The sequence below is a fragment of the Stenella coeruleoalba genome (genome assembly GCF_951394435.1).
Source record: "Stenella coeruleoalba genome assembly, chromosome: 10".
Lineage (NCBI taxonomy): Eukaryota > Metazoa > Chordata > Mammalia > Artiodactyla > Delphinidae > Stenella > Stenella coeruleoalba.
In genome coordinates, this window is record NC_137156.1 from 35,701,281 (window position 1) to 35,715,140 (window position 13,860).

A 13,860-nucleotide genomic window follows, 5' to 3' on the forward strand; every position below is an offset into this window, starting at 1 on the left:
TCAATATATTAAGAACCCAACCATTTCTAACTTCCTCCATCTGAATCGCCCTGGACCAATCCACGGTGTTCTCTCTCCTGAATTATTTCGTGGTCTTCTAGATGATTCCTCTGCTTCCCTCTTGGCCCCCCACTCTCCTGCCCAAGTCTATTCTCAAAAGAGCAGTCAACTGATCCTTTAAAAAAATTTTTTAAAGACCTTTTTTTTATGTGGACCATTTTTAAAGTCTTTATTGAATTTGTTACAATATTGCTTCTGTTTCATGGTTTGGTTTTTTGGTCGTGAGGCATGTGGGATCTTAGCTCCCCGACCAGGGATCAAACCTGCACCCCCTGCATTGGAAGGCGGAGTCTTAACCACTGGACCACCAGGGAAGTCCCATCCTTTTAAATTAGAAGTCAGGCAATGCCACTCCTCCGTGTCAAACTCCCTGTTCCCCAGCGTCCTAACAATGACCTACATGGTTACATGTGATCTGCCCCACCCCCCACCAACCTCTGACCTCATCCTCAACAGCGCCCCTCCTTGCCCTGTGCTCCCCGCTTACACAGGCCCCCTGGCTGTTCCTCAGACCTGCCGAATGGACATGCTTTCTCTGTCTTCAAAGGGCCCTGACAGTTTCTTCTTCCTGGAATACTTCTGCCTCAGATATTTAGAGAACTCACTTTTTTCTACTTTCTCCTTAGATTTCATTACCTATTCAAAGAGGCTCTGCCTGTCCACCCTTTGTAAAAAAGCATTCCCATCCTTTTACCTTCTTTTATTTTTCACAATAGTACTTATCGCCTACATAGGATATATTTAATTATTTGTTTATATTCTGACTGCCTTGCCTGACAGTGGCTTTGTCTGTTTCTTAATTGCTGAATTCTCGGTGTCTAGAAGTGGCCCAGCACAGAACCGGTGCTCGAGAAATATTTGTGAGAGGAATGAATAAGTGAATAGGTGTGATTGTGTTTTCATATGGGGATGGAGGGCAACGTGACAGTCAGCCAGGACTCGTCTCCTTCTTCCTGGCGAGAGGAGAAGGACCAAGTGTTTTATAGCTTGGTGGGGCTTTAAAATCTTACTGTGTTCCAGTTCCAGGAGAGATGCAGTAAACCCATGGCAGCCTGTCTCCCACTGACTATAAAACCTGAGCAGGGTGTACGGAACGGCTATTTGAAGTCTCTGAACAGTAAGTACCAGCAAGTGAATTGGGGCGTAAGAGGCACCAGGATTCCAAGTACCACTGAACTGGGGGTGAATTGAGCCTGTTTTTCCCTCGGGCCTCCCCTGAGCAGAACTCAGCACAGCCTGAAACCCAGAAGTGAGTGCTAGGTGCAGAGACACAGAGAGAGAGATGCAGAAGAGACCCCCTGGTTCTGGTTAGACCAGTGAAAAAGGGGACTCCTAAAACTCAGAACATGGGGAGGCACCCCGATTTCTCCTTTCTTTTTTCTCCATGCTCATGTCCCAGCCACTAGGGAGTCCGTGGCAGGACTGGGAGTGGCAGCCAATGTGTCTGTCAACATTCAAAGGCAGCGGCCAGCCCTCTGAGGAAGGGGAGCCTGTGCTCTGGCCTCAGGGTGCTCTTTCTTCCTGCTTTGGGGGCTGTGTCCCCCCTGTTGGGCACCTCAGGGCTCCTGATACCTGTCACTCTTACCTGTCAGTTTTTAACCTGGATCGGTGGGTGTGGAGATACACATGTTCTTGGGGACACAACAGCTGTCACATCTGGGACAAGTTAAGCAGCCTGGCTCCAGACTCCGCTATGAATATTCTGTGGCCGAGCTCTACCCATCACCCCAGCCCAGGTCCTGACCTCAGATGAGCTGAGCCCAGCCCATGGGACCAAAGTGCAGAGGGAGGAAATAATGAGCCGCCGGTCTTTTAAAAACCGTCACGATCTCTGGGTCGGCTGCGACTCCTGCGTATGGGGAGTGGGGCTAAGCTGGAGGTCAGGGAAAGGGGAGCAGAGGAGGAACGCCAAGATCTAGCCTCCCGGGGCACTTGGATGGGCCAAGCCCTGGCATCTGTGATGAAAGACAGAAGCCCAAGAGGTGGGGCCCCTGCTGACCTTCCTTGACTGTTCTGAGGCTCCATGAAAAGGAAAGTTCTTAACGATGCAGAAGGGGCTTTATGAGTAGAGAAGGGAGAAGCCTGTGCTTCTTTGCACATGCGCTCTGGCAGTTAACCCTCAGTAAGCCCGTGACGTGGGGCAGGATATCCATGTTCCAGATGAGCAAACTGAGGCACAGAGAGGTTAAACAAACCTCTATGTCCAAGGTCACAGTCCTGGGGAGTGACAGGGCTGAGGAAGCCTTCAATAAACACATTTTCCTGTGTTGGAATTGATATGAAACGTAGACAGTTCCTTAATTCCTAAAGTCCTGACTCCTAACACCTGGGCCGTGAACTTTAAGAAGACAGGGGCCAGCAGCCCTGTGCGGGAGACTAGAAATCAGGACAATTCACATTCAGTGACTTGCTGAGTACAAGATGCTCTGCCCCTTGTGGTGAGATGTGAGAGCACTTAGGCCCGGGCCCATGAGGTCTTCACAAGTCTCCCTAAGGAACCGTCTCTGGTTGACAAGGACTGGTGTGCTTCTCATGCAACCCTCCCTGGTCCCCTTGTATCAGGAATGCCCGGCCTGGGAAAGGATGGACTGGCCGGAGGACTGCCTGGTGCAAGGTGGCTCTCAGCTGAGGATTCATGGCACTCTTCGAGGTCTGCAGACCCGCGTGCCTCACTTATCAGAGAAAGCGACTGAGGCCTTCGAAGGGGAAGAGATTTGCTCTGAGTCCAACCGGGAGTCAGTTAAGACTGATGGTTGTTTCTGAGGAAGAGGAGGCCTGAGGGAGCAAACTCTGGCATTAAAGTTTGGGGGGACGTGGTCCTGTGGGCTTGTGGGAGGAGCAGACAGTGGGCAGGAGAGAACAGTGAGGGGACTCCCGTCTCTTCGTGAGTAAGGCGGGGAGCCTTTAGTTTTCAGCCTCAGTTCTTTAATTGGCAAATTGGCCTCAGAGGCAGATCGAGCTCAGGCAGCTGTGCATTTGTAAACTGAGAAGCACTGAGTAGTTAAATCCATGACACCCAGGACTGGAGAAATGGAGGGCTAACAACCTCCATCGTATTTATAATATGTACCATGAGCACACTGTGATCGTGACATCATGTCAATGACAATATTGGGTATACTGGGCTGTAGAATCACTGGACTGGCACGGAAAGTGCCTCCGAGGCCGTCCAGCTTAGTCTCCCTTACCTGATATTAGAATTCTCTGATCCGTATTTGTGCCAAGGGGTACTGACACCATCCTGACTAACGATGGGCATGTTGAATTTCAGAATCCACCCAGGGACCGGGAGAGGAGGTCTGTGCCGAACCCCCTCCAGGCAGCCCTGGCCAACCAGATCCATTCTCTTGTCCTCTTGGACCCTGAGCGCAGACAGATTCGGCACCCAGGGTGGTCTGTCACCACCATCTGAACAAGAAAACCGGCTCCGGGTGAGGAATTGGACTGGAACACTTTCTGTGGTGTTTGCCATGCTCTCACCCCAGGAAGGGAAGGACAAAAGGGCAGATGGGCACAGGGGGTGGAGATGGTGGCCCACTCCCCCAGACCCAGGAGGAAATGGGCCCCCCTGTCCCAGTATCAGCTAAAAGTCCCCGAAGAGCTCCTGATATCACTCCAGAGTACACCTTACAGTGCAGGGCCCTGATTCCCTGTGGATCACGTCTCCCCAGATGTGGTCAGCACTGCTGCCACATTCATCTGTCACCCGGGAGTCATCGTCTCACACGGTTGTTCCTTAGCAATCACCAGGAAACCACACCGGTGAAGAGCACTGCCCCACCCTGCCCCCAGCCTCGCCCAGTACCTGGCACTGGTGGGGAACCCATTCCTTCATGTTAACAGAACACCCTCCACAAAATGTAACCACACGCAGGAAGGTGGTCCCACTCCTCCAAGTGATGCGGGCTCTGCTCTAGAGCTGTTGAGGCCACAGGAAGTGATCACTACTCGAGGGATGGGGGGGTCCCTCGAGTAGTGGGTAGTGAGGCAGCCAGGGACCAGGGCCCTTTCCCTGTAATTCTCATCTCTCTTCTTTCCCAAACTCAGTCCACCTGTTGGGATAGAAGGTAAAGGTAGACTCTTGTCCTAACTTCATCACTCCATGCACCACCTCAAACAGTAAAGAATAAGGTATAAAACACTCTCTTAAAGGAACCTGTTCATCCCAGCCTGATGCAAGAGGGACTCTGTTGGAGCCTGGGTGATGGTGGGGCCCCTCGGCCGTGGGTGAAGCAGACGTCCTGGAGTCGGCTTCGAGGCAGACTGGGGGTGCTCCAGGACACTCGGCCGAGGAGCAGAGACCTGGCCATGTGAAGACTTGACTTCACTCGGATGTAAGTGGAGGGGCAGAGCGGAGCCGTGGTCAGGGAGGGGAGGCGGGGAGCAGGGATGATGGGAGGGGCCATGTTTTCCTCGTACTAGGATTCCAGCTCACATCCCAGTCTTGCCTTCTGAGCAGTCCTGAGAACCCTCACCCGAGAAAGGAGGAGGGGCTCAAGAGAGGCTTTGGGGCGGGCCTGCAAACAGCGCATCCCCTGCCTGGGTAGGGAGACCCAAGGTGGAGCCTTGGGCAATAGCCGAGGGCAGTGGAAGGTGGTCCCTGGAGGAGGCTCCTTGCCAGCTCCCCCGACCCTGCGTAAACCAGTGGGGTTAAGGGAGAGGGCACCCAGTTCCAATGTCCACTGATCAACTGAGCCCTGGCCTGTGGGGCAGCTGGTACCAGCATGGGGAGTGCCCGGGGGGTGGTGGGAGTTCCACTGGAGGTAGGAGTGGAGAAGACAGTTGTCTTGGGCAGTTCAAGATGGTAGAAAGCAATAACAAATTTTGACCACATCTTCTCATGGGAAAGGCCAACTTACACTCTCCAAAGAGAGTCCAGAGAAGAGAGTCACGGTGGATGTCCACATGCCTCTTTGTTGTTTGGGCTGACACACTGTGCTGGGTGCCTCACTGTCCTTTCTCATTTCGTCTTCATAACAGCTCTCTGAAGAGGGCGTTATTGTCCCCTTTTATAGACGAGGTCCCTTGCTGGTGGGTGTGGGGCAGGATGATTGATGCTGACGCTCTGATAGGGAGAATCTTGGGCCACGAGACTGGGCGCCCTCTGCACCGTCCCTGCATCCAGCTACCTACTTCCAGCCAAGGCTTCCTGGCTCCTTGACAGTCCGGGGGGAACATCACGTGGGGGGAAGGGACACCAGGACCCCCAGAGGCCAGAGTGACCAAAAGACAAGGACATGGGGCATGTTGGCACCACGGGCAGGGTGGGTACAGAGGTGCACACCTGGGCTTGCTAAATGCCCCTGGGCTCTGCAAGCCCCCTGCTGTGAAGAGCTTTGCCCAGCCCTTCCCATTCAGTACAGGACTCCTGGGACATTCTCTGCGGAAGCAGAGGCTTTGGCTTTCTGCCAGGCCAAGGAGGACTACTCCTGCCTCATGCCACTCATGGTGGCTTTGGAGTTTTCTCCCCCCTCCATATCCACGCCTCCATTCTGGGAAGGCATCGTATTTAACATACTGGCCTTCAGCCATACGGTAGACGGGGGTTGGGTATTCTCCTCCTACTGTATGAATCACCACACACACAGACGAGGGCTTGGAGCAGCGCTGAAGTTGGCAAGGCCCGAGTGCCACAGAGCAAGGGTCACATCCGCCTGAGTTTGGCGGTACCTCCATAGACCACACACGGGTGTGTGATCCTACGTTTCCCAAACACCTGTTGTCCAGAACAGAATGCCCCAGCTTGGGTCAGGCCCTGGGCCAGAACATTCATAAGCTTAGGTCCCTGCTGGCCTCTCTCCCCCTATCTCCTTGTCAGAGTAGAGATGGCATCCCCTCCCCCCAGACTGCTCCTGGGCAGGGAGTGGTCAGGTGGGGGGCAGGGAGCTGGGGGGAGGGGTGCCCCTTCTGTCCTATCTGATCTCAGACCTTCCTCCTCAGGGCCCAATGCCTGGCCCGGCTATATTTAGAAGCTCAACTCAGTAACTAGAGCGACTGGACCACCGCAGCTCCTGTCCCCACCCCTTCAAAGGACTCTGGAGGGGCCAGTTCCTCGCACCTTTTAACCAAGTCTTCCATTTCTCCAGGCAACCAACAAAAGGCCTGGGCCAGGTGGTGGAGATGCTTGGGCTCTAACACAGGGGCTCTCTTTCCTGTTCTGCCTTCTTCCAGGCCGGGTAATTAGAGATCAGTCCTCAGAGCCATTCTGTTTCTTAGCATCGGCTGCCAGAAAGCCCGTTTACGTTAAGCTGGTCTCACCACTTCTAGCTGGTGCTACGCTGCAGAGCACTGTCTCACACACACGGCCATCTGTGCGCCGCGCCTCACGTGGACGCCTTCATGGGCACACTCTAGTCCGCAGCAGTGTGCACCCGCTGCGTGCCAGGCCAAGCTGGCCCAGGTGCAGGGCGCACCGCGGTGAAGTAGAGGGCCAGGTCACTGTGTCTGTGGACTTTACATCTCAGTGGCAGAAACAGTAAACCAAGAAGTAAGACCGTGTCAGGTAGTGAGAAGTGCTAAAGGAAATACAGCACATCTATGTGTAGTAAGTGATGGGTAAGGGGGGTGGGGTGGCAGCTTCAGATAGTGTCACCGGGCTGAGCCTGTCCCAGGAGACATGAAAGCCTGAAGGCCAAGCATTTCAGGCAAAGGGACAGCAAAGACAGAAGCCCTATGTGGGAATGAACATGGTGTGTTTGTAGCTGGACAGCAGTAGCAGGGCTGGGGTGAGGAGGGATGGTAGGATCTGAGGTCAGAGATGTCAGCAAGGGCCGGGTCTGAAGGGTTCAAGAAGTCAGATCTTGGACTCTGCAGTCACGTTTCCTGGGCCCAGTTCCCTCCTGGGCTGCTTACTAGCTGTGTGACCCTGAGCAAATTACTTAACCACTCTGGGTCTCTGGGGAGGTAATGACAGAACTTCCTTCTGAGTTGTTGTGATGATCAAATAAGTTAACATATGTAAAGAGCTTAGAACGCTGCCGGGCACGTAGGTGCCATGTGCATGTGTGTCAGCTATTCCTCGTCATAGGTGCCATGTGCATGTGTCAGCTATTCCTTTTTAATAAGCGTTTGCTCTTATGATCAGCCTCGTTGTCATTACAGAAAAGGGGCTTAGATCTTGAGAGGTGTGTGTGTTTTTCTGCTGGGACAAGTTCTGGACTGGAAATTAGGAGAGAACTGAATCTTACTCCTTGTTCTGACTTCCCGTCCCTGGGTGTCCAGTCCCTCTAAGGGGAACCAGAACAGTCTGGTTCCCCTTAGAGGGACTGGACACCCAGGGACGGGAAGTCAGAACAAGGAATCCACAGTAAGCAGTTGACACAGGAGCTGGTTCTGAAGGGTGAGGTCTTAATAAAAAGGTAAGGTTTTTACCCAGGGAGTGAGTTTTAATCTCATCAGGGGAGTGTCATAGGCTGGCTCACACTCAGAGGACACATCTGTCACCTGGAGCAGGGAGGGGAGGAGGGCAGAGAAGTGAGGGGGCAGGCCCAAGCCTGGAGGAGACTGGACAGCAAGGCTACTTCCCAGGAGCCTTCCTTATTGCTTTTGGCCTCACCAGGTACTGTGGAGATGGCTGGGATAACGGCATTAAAGGCCCAAGGTCAGGTGGGCACTGGGCTTGCGACAGGCCACTGCCTCATTTTTTTCATCTGTCCAATGAGGGGGTTAGGGCTTCCCTGGTGCTGCCGTGGTTGAGGGTCCACCTGCCGATGCAGGGGGCACGGGTTCGTGCCCCGGTCTGGGAAGATCCCACATGCCGTGGAGCGGCTGGGCCCGTGAGCCATGGCCGCTGAGCCTGCGTGTCTGGAGCCTGTGCTCCACAACGGGAGAGGCCACAACAGTGAGAGGCCCGCGTACTGCAAAAAAAAAAAAAAAAGAAAAAAAAGAAAGAAAGAAAAAAAATGAGGGGGTTGGTAGAGACAGTCAATAAGCTCTTTTCTAGCTGCCCCCCTCAGAACACTCATGGGAGGCTCAACCACTGGGGTGGGGTCAGTGGGGGAACCTCTTTGAAGATGAGCCGTGGGTCAGGGTTTGTTTTCCTCTCCAGCTGGAGGTGGAGGAGGAACTGGTGTGTGGACCCGGCTAGGTGCGTAGCCGGTCATCAGAAGTGCCTGCCCCTTCCCCAACTAGATGACCAGAGGCCCTGACAAGTTCCACTTATTTACAAACACACATTCGCACCCCTACAACGCACGGGCTTCTGAAAATGTGCAGGTAAGTCAAATTTTTGTAAATCAAATTCTATTCAATGTGGTTTGGTTGCTTTACTGTTTAAAGCAGCCCTGTTGCAAAACCTCTTGTGAAGTAAATAGCTCTCCCTCCATAAATACCAATGTTCATATTCAGGCTTTCAAAGTATGGGAGCCCCATCTGTTCGAATGTGTCTGTGTGTGTATGTCCCTGGGTGTGTGTGTGTGTGCCTTTGTGCGTGTGTGCGCGTTGGCATTCACTCTGGCACATAAAAGGATCCATGAATGCAAATTGTTTCTTTCTCTCCACGGCTTTGTTGTGATATGTTGCTGGAAAAAGACACCCTGTTCCAGCAAAGGGCAGCCCTTGAGTGGCTCAGATCTCTATCTGAGCTTGCAGCCTATCCTTCCTGGCGTCTGACTGCGACTCCCCAGGGGCATACCCATAGGGTGGCCACCTCGGGGCGAGGCACAAAGGGAACTTAATCATTTGGGAAACATGAAAAACCTGCCTTAGCCTGGCATGGGACAGGGAAGAGGCAGATGTGGGAGAAGGGGGTGACTGGGGATCCTCCTGGAATTCGTTCACCAGATTGCATTCTACAATCAATTATTCATCAGAGGACATCCAGGGAGCCACTGCTGTTTGCTTCCTGTTTGTCCGCAAGACCAGCACGGTGGCCCTAACGGTTGTGTATTTCCGTGCCTGGAAGAGTGGCCTGACTTCCCCTGGTAAATTCACGCCGCCTCCCTCCGCATGGCCCCTTGTCTCACCACCCCACACCGCTGAACTCTGTGCGGAGAAGCGTCCCCCTTGCTCCCCAGCCTTCCGCAAGCTAGAGCAGGGGCCAGCCGAGGAGACTCTGGAAAGCCTCTTCATCATTTATTTATGGTCCCTGGCCTCATCCCTGAAATAATTAGGGTTGGATATTTTCATATCATGCAGTTAATTGCCATCTGTGCTGCTTAACAAGTCAGGCCACTGGGTGGCGATCCTGGAGGCCCAGGAGGATGCTAGATGGCTGGTGTTGGCTGCGGCGGCCTGGGGGCAGGGAGGGGGAAAGGCTGTGGGCTGTGGGCGGGGCCGGGGCTCAGGTTCAGGGGAAAGTGGTAAGAACCTGCTTCTCCTCTGGGAGGAGAGGGAGACAGATCCTGGAGAAAGCTAGGTTCTCACTACAACAAACACCCCAGGAACTATCTTAAGAGCGTGAAGATTTCAGATCAGAAGCCCTGTGTTCTAGCCCTTCTGGTTCCCCAGAAGAGAGGTCTTCTTTGGGATCCCCGAGTCTGTGTGATTTGTTGAGGGAGTGCTCTCAGGAGAAGCTGTGAAGGAGTGAGGGGAGCAGGAGAAGAATCTGGGCCAAGAAGTCACTTCAGGTGAAGCTAAGCCCCGGCTTGACCCACGAGGAGCTCTGGAGCCGGATGGCATGTGGAGTTGTCCCACCTTAAGACAAGGGGGCTGCCTTTAGTCCCTACCCAGCGTCATTAGCCAAGGGCTGTTCCCAGGGCGGGGGCCTATGATGGAGGCCTTAACCTCCTGGCTGTCTCCCAGGGAAGTGTCTCCTGTTGGCTAAGGACAACCTGCTGGACAAGGGCACATTGTAAGCCATTAGCAGCCATCGCTGCAGCAGCTTGGGGCAGGTGCCTGACAGGTGAAGGAGATCCGGGTGGGGCACCAGGGGCATCTGATACATCCTTCCATGCTGAGGCTTGGACCAGCCGCTCTGAGGTCCAGTACCCTCCCATGTGGAAGAGGATTGCTGTCCTGTAGTGCAGAAGGGTAGCAAATTGATGGAGCGTGTTGGAAGGCATCTTTTAGCTGTAATGTGCTCTGTAAATACCCAATAGTATTACTGCTCATAACCCCCTGCTGTTGGGGAAGAAGGGCCCGGATTTACCTTTGCATGGGGCTGGAGTACACAGACCAACGCTTGGCTGGATGTACAAGGCTCCTCTCGTCCCCCTCTCCCCTGGCCCGGGCTCCCTCCGTTAGACAGACCTTCCTTTGGGAAGGTATTATCCTTGGGGATAACTTACAAAGTGGAGGGGGTTAATTTCCAGCTCTCATTCATAGATCACAGATACTAGTGTGAGACCGTTTTCAGGCCGTCTTAGACTAGAGCAAGGGAGAGGCGTGAGGGCCAAGCAGACAGGCTTGGGGTTCCACCGAGGGGGCTGCAGGAGGGCCTCTTCCCATCCTCACCTATTCTGGGGCAGGTTGACATGGAGGCTGGAAAGGGCTGAGCACTCAGGCTGGGGACAGCGGCCCTCTGTCACCCAGAGAATAATGAGTCCAACGGCAGCACTCCCTCCCTGCCCTGCTGAGCCCCCTTCTTCCCTGTGCCCCGGCTCATAGGAAAAGGAGGGGCCCCCGCCAAAGGTGGCCCCTGTGCGATGAGCGAGGTTGCCTCTGTCCAGGGCGCACCCCAGGAGAAGTGATCACTGGGGGAGGCAGGGGAGGGGGCGGGGGGGACAGCCCTCCATTGTGACAGGTCCTAGGGAGACAGGCAGCTCCTGGGAGCCCAGCCAGGGGGAGGGGGGGAGGGGAAGCTGGTCAACAGAGCCCTCTGATGTGCCTGGGGCTGAATGTGGCCTGGAGACAGCAAGTGTGAACAGCCTCAGGGTCAGAAAGGCTGACTGCTGTCTGTCAGGCCTTCAAGGGAGAGAAAACAATGACATTCTGGTGCCCTTTTCCTCCTCAGCAAGGGACTGCAGTGCCTCAGCCTCCCACATCGCCCCCCTCCCCCATGCTGGCCCTGGTTCTTGGGGTGTCCTGCCTTGGTGCCCCCTCGTGATGTCAGATGTCACCCTGCCAAGAGTCGCACCTAGGCTCTTGGGTGTGCCCCATCTCCCAGGGTTGGGGAGGACTGAAAACTCCAGAGAACGCCTGGGCTTGGGGAAGATGCACGTTCGATGTCATTAGTGGGAATGGGGATTATTTCTAGGGAAACAACTCGATTCTACCTTACGGGGCATGTGTGTGTGTGTGTTGGGGCCTAGGACGCACTGTCCCCCAGCTCAAGAATAGATGCCTACATGGAACAGACAGGTCCAGACTCATCAAGGACCAGTCTGACTTAGGAAAGCTTTGGTTTCACTGCTGCTCACCCAGCACGAGGCTGGGCTCTGTGCACCAAGGTGGGTAGGAGAGGTGGGCCAGGCAGAGCCCCTGCCTCAGGGCCCACAGAGTAGATTTACTCAGAGGAATAATGTGGGGTGGCCGGGGTCAGACCTAGGGGATCAGAGAAGGGAGGCAGTGCAGAGTCCACCAAAGTGGTCAGGGAAGGCTGCATGGAGGAGGTGGGGTTTGAAAGAAGTACAGAACTTGAACTGGGAAGGAAGAGGAAGGAGAGGGTGAATAGGGAGGGCAGCTGTGCCAGCTAAGTACAGGGGCAGGACAAGAGAGGGAGCCTGGCTGGAAGAAAATCTTGCCAGAATCATCATCATCATGGAGCTAATACTAACTGAACACCTACTATGTTCCAGGCACCATTCTCAGAGCTTTCCATGTTAACTCACTTAATCCTCACAATGACCCCATGAAGTAGGTACTATTCATCCCATTTTAGGGAGGAAGAAACTGAGGCCCAGAGAGGTTAAGTAATGGGTACAAGGACATTCAGCCAGTGAGTGACAGCATCAGGATTTAAACCCAAGTAGCCTTGGTCTGGAGCCTCTTCTCCTAATCAGTAAGCCTTTCTATACAAGCTGGCACACACTGAGTGCTTACTACGTGCCAGACACCATCCTGAGCATTTTATTCATGGAAGCCTCACTGTTGAGCCCATTTTACAGATGAGAAAACTGAGACCCAGAAAGTTTCACATGAGATTACTCAAGGTTACCCAGAGATCAGTGGAGCCCGCACTGGACCCCAGGCCATCTGAGTCCTTAGTGACCCCATGACCCCTCCACATGGAGCGGGTGGGGAGGTGGTGTGGGTGAAGGCTTTGCCCCCGAGCACTGGGAGCCCTTGGGTGATTTGATCACCGGGAGGATGCACACAGCTGGGTCATTTGTTAATGGGCTGCTTGTTAGGAGTGGGTGGGAGACTCAGCCTAGACACAAGCTTATTATGGACACGGGAAGCCCTTTCTGGAAACTCCACTCACCCAGTAGGTGGGGCGAGTTTTCTAGCTGGGCAGAGAGGCTCTCTCTCCTTTGTCCCCTAACTTGGGCCCCACTTCCTGGGAGCCTTCCGAAGCTGGGGCAGGGGCAGAGCCTGCCTCCTCTGTGGCTCCTGTGGCCTAGTTTCCAGGCAGCCTCCAGGTACTGGGGCCTGGCAGGCAGGTTATAAATATCCCCGAGTGACAGTGAGACCTTCACTCTGACGCTGACGTGGATTAAGCTGGACGTGCGGCCTCAAGGTCATCGGCATGGCTGTGGCAGCCGCTGCTCTGGGAGGTCTAGTTGAGGCCGGTGCCGAGGTGGCAATGGCAGGGGAGCAGGGCCCTGAGCCCCCAGGTCTGGCCCAGCTCAGAATTTCCTACTATGTGGGCGAAGTTCTTTACTCCTGCTCTTACCTGCTCTGAATCTCCCCCCACTGCCAGCTTCCTCTGCCCTCCCTCCAGCCTGCCCTCAGCAGGTTTTCTTAACCCAGTCTTGTCCCAGAGGCCCTCAAACCACAGGCCTTGGTTAAGGGGATGTGTTGTCAGGTAGGGGAATGGATTGGTGGGGGGATGGGTTGTCAGGTGGGGGATGGGTTATCAGGTGGGGGGATGGGTTGTCAGAGGGATGGGTTGCCAGGTGGGGGATGTGTCGTCAGGTGGGGGGGATGGGTTGTTAACTGGAGGCAGTTCCTGGCTCTCTGCCCACCTTCTCTTCAGCCGCACCTCCTTCCCCAGCACGTCTTGTCCCCCACCCCTTTCTGGGTGGAGTTGGCCAGTGCCTCTGTGTTGACCCAGCAAAGTTGTGCCCAGCTCCCTGGGGATCTTGCATGTGTGTGCATGTGTGTGTATGGCCAAGCCTACTCTGTTTATAAAAACAATATTTAGAAATCTCAGAGTCTCACAGCCAGTCAGGACGTAAAGGATGAATTTATTCTGAGACTGAGGCTCGGAGAGGCACACGATGTGTGGACAGCTAAAGCCCAGGCTTTCTGAGCTCTGACTCCCAGCCCAGTGCTCTCCAGGGACAGTCTGCCTCTGGATTTGGGTCCATGTCAAGGGAGCCCCAAGAGCGCCCAGGGACCTAGGTTGGGGTTAAGGGGACCTGGGCTCAAGGAGCTGGGTGTGGGGTGGGGATGGGTGGGCTGACGTCACGAGCATGTGACGTCGTGGAGAAGGAGCTGCAGGTGTATGGAGAAACAGCAGCAGAGGCTCTTGGCGTGGCCCGGGGGGGCCACCAGCTGGACTCAGTGACCCAACTGCTGTGGACGCTGGAGGAAAGATGGTAGAAATCCCAGCAGATCCTTTCAAAGACAACCTAGCACTGCCCTTGTTCAGAGACCAAGGGTCCTTCCCTCCTCCAGAGGGTTGAAAGGAACGGGGAAGCAAATCCAGACCACAGCTTACCCGGAGCCTGAGGGCCGAGCTGGGTCAGGCTGCGGAGACAGTCCCAGGACATCCGGGGAGGCTGTAACGCCAGTGAGCAGCCCCCCTCAAGAAGGCCG